Below are 3,711 nucleotides of genomic sequence, written 5' to 3' on the forward strand. Positions count from 1 at the left end.
TTTATGTATGTTAACACATATCAACATTAAACTTATGTCAAGTATCCACCTATTTTTTCTGAGCAAGTATTCAAAATTTCAAATCAACCAAACTATAGGGGGCGCCAGAAATGCATTATGTTTATATCTCTTAAGCAGTAGTACCAACTGACATGAACTTTATTACACTACAGCCTGAACCACACATTGTTAATATTACCCATAAAAGTAAAATTCTGTTGTGCACAAGATCAACAATATGCTACAAACAACATGACAAAGGCTGACATGCATAAAAGGGCTTGGACCCCGGTCATAACTGCTTTGCAGTTCTAGTAATGTTTGTGGTTGTAATGTGACAAAATATGGAAAAGTTCAAGGGGTATGAATACTTTTGCAAACCACTGTAGTAGGTTGGAGCAGTGTTAGGCAAAACACGTCAGACGTGGCCCACCTTATCTCGAGTCATGGTGCTGGGTGAAAGGGTGGACACCTGCCAGATGTTGCAGATGTTGTCTGCAGTCGGACAGGGTGCGGCCACCTTCAAGCTGCCTATAGGTGAAGATCAGCTTCTGCTGGTCAGGACGGGAGGCCTTCATTGTTCTGGATAATGGTCTTGACATCTCAGTGCTGGCCTCAGCAACTCTGTCCATTCTCCAAAATGTCCATCGTCAGTACAGATCTCGGGTCTCAGGTGGCTGGAGTGGATGCAGACAGAGTAGAGGGACCATCAGGACAAACTCCCCCATCACATGAAAAACAGCACACACACAAAAAACAAAACAAGATATTATCAATGAAACAGTTCTATTTAATTCAAGCAGCTTCTGAATGAAAATGGCAGGCATTTAATTTTTTAATGCCCTTTAAATGCTGCTCCATCATTAAAAGAAATCTAAAATAAACAATTAAAATAAAGAAAGAAAAAAATAATAATCACCTTGTTCCTTCTTCACTTCCTCCAAGAAGTTAGAAATACTTCATTTAAATATTTAAATGGCATGTGACATTATATGTTTCCCTTTTAACTCTGCATCTCATTTTAAAAGGTAAAAGATAAAATGAAATAAAAGCACTGACCGAATCATTTGAAACAGAAAACCAACAAAAGAGAGAGAAAAAAAGTTCAGCAAACATTTTTCCCAAAAGTTTCATAAAATAATGATCACACTTCACCCTGAGAGTTAGTTAGAAAAAAAACATATCTGTTTTCATGCATGTCAGGGTTTTAATGGAGAAGAAAACAAACAAAACGGGTTGTCTGCTGCCCGCACGCACCGTCCCCCTCAAAACACAGCTTACGGCAGTTGGGGGGAAATGACTGGGCCCCTGGCCAAAACCCCCACCCAACCGCCCCTGCCAGGAGGAGGCGCTGCGCGGCCGAACACAGCAGAGCCCAAAATGCGCTCCATTAAACATTAATGATTAATAAAAATGATTCACAGACAGACAAACTTTTATCATAGTTATTGATTTAACCTTTGAATCACGTTGGTCCCCAGGAAACCCAACTTATAAGACATCACATCCGCAGACACATGTTCCCCGCTGCCAGCGCCATCTTTGTTTTGTTGTGGCCTGGTCTGGAAATGAAAGCCTGTCTGGTCACATTCTGCGGCTGAAAACTCGGGCACCTCTGCCCTACTTAATCGACATTCTAAAACGATATGTCGGAACCGCGGTCACGGTGAAAGACCCCTAGCCTACATAATGTCTCCTCAAAATGAGCAGAACAAGACGGCAGCAATTAACATATATTAACCGCCTGAAAACTCACCATGGATAACCTGCGCAAGGCTGTCATCCAGGCTACATAAAAAAAACAGAAAGCTAAGCTCCCTGCTTTTAAACTCGGTGCGGAATGAAGCGTCCCCACACCTACAATCAGCCAGTGTCATTACAGCCCCAGAAAGACCAGATCAGCGTCTAAAAATTTATAATTTCAATGTGTGCGGCCTGAAATATTAGCCGCAGCTGATTAGCATAACGTGCTAATGAAAACGTCAGCTCACCCGTTGCGGCAGAACCATAGCTTTAGCGCACGCCGATGCTAAACATGGGCTGAATGATGGACATTTTGTCCACATCACTGTCAACTCGTGCCTTTCAAAACACTACTTACAAACTTCCTTAAAATGGAAAACAGGCGGCCGTCTTCTTATCTGACTTTTTAGCCTACCCTTTTTCCTGAAACAGCAAATGGAAAAACCAATTTTCCCTCAGCAGTTAGCCTGGCTAGCTGCCTACTCTAACCAGGTTCAAACTAATTCTCTCCTGGCTAGCTCAAAACAGTAAAGTCAAACCTCCCTGTTTGAAGAACTCGGTCTGGAATAAAAACGCTCCCAGAAATCCTACCTCGGCTAAAAATCAGTCAGCCCCTGAAAGCACAACAGAGCAGGCACCTAACAAATAGATTTTTAGAGTGTGCTAAGCCCGAAAAAGTTAGCTGTAGCACTTTCGCTTATTTATTTATTTATTTATTTATTTCCGACAGCTTAAAGATATTTAGCTCACCTTTGTTTCCGTCCAGACAGGTTCTTTTAGCTCCAGTCCCGGAGCGCCACTCGCAGCGGTCGGCCGCATGACAGACCCACAAAAACCCGGAACAGACAAAGCCTCCGCCGCCGCCATGTTCCGCGGTACGTCCGAGACAGACAGCCGGCCGCAGCGGGCGCCGCTCTCCGTTCCTCGAAGCTTCCGTAATTGACAACGCCAAAATCTGTGGTGGGAATTCGGGGCAGAAACACGATGAAATGATGTCAAAAGAAAAGTGTCTTGCATATGTGATAATCAAATAAGATTTAATTGTGAGCAACGAACACACAGAAACTGAATCAGGAAGGTTCTGTCTGCTTGCCGATAGCGCCTCAGCAGATACAGCCAATAATATACCGTAGGCCAAACCCATGTGTCAGTTTACAACCAATCATAGATCACCAAATGTACTGCTCAGCCAATCACAAGCTCACACTCAGTCCATCATGGATTCCCCTTGTCAAGACAACGAGAGTGTAACGAGCTATCAGAAAGATACAAGATGAACAGTGTCAAGGGAAAACAGATATAAATAATTAGTCCATGACACCCGCGTAGGTTTGAATCCTACCAACGCTTAATCTAGCAAACCTGTGCTTGCTGTTCTTGTAAAATTGCTTCATCATGTGATTTGTGGCAAACTGCAGATAACAGTAAAGCAAGTGTTGCTGAAGATTTGTTTTGGTATGTGTTCTGAATGGGTCGGAATGCTCGTACTGATGTGGCTGTACCTTATGTTTCATAATAGATACAGAGGTCTATCCTACGTGTCGCAGCACCTTAAAACTTGATTATCTTCTGAAACAAGTTTTGATACATTTGGACGCTGAAAGTCTTCCCAAGCTGATTCTGCAGTTATTTTTAGTAACAGCCTTTTGCTCGAATGGGAAAGCGTGTGTGTTACTGAAGATTTGTTTCGGTACATGTTCTAAATTGATTTTCGTGGCGTCATGTTTCAACAGTGTAGTAGGTAGGGAAAGCGTCAGACAGTGACTGTTCCTGTCACACATGAAATGACGCTCTTTGATTTTGCACTCAATTTAAAATGCTTTTTATTCAGCAATCCATTTTATGGCATAAGGATCAAAGCACAAATATGGCTTTATGCATGAGGGCTTTTTACCTACTGATTCAGACATTTGATGATATGTTGTTGTGGCCGAGTGGTTAAGGCGATGGACTTGAAATCCATTGGGG

This window comes from Austrofundulus limnaeus, unplaced genomic scaffold (genome assembly GCF_001266775.1).
Source record: "Austrofundulus limnaeus strain Quisiro unplaced genomic scaffold, Austrofundulus_limnaeus-1.0 Scaffold1848, whole genome shotgun sequence".
Classification (NCBI taxonomy): domain Eukaryota; kingdom Metazoa; phylum Chordata; class Actinopteri; order Cyprinodontiformes; family Rivulidae; genus Austrofundulus; species Austrofundulus limnaeus.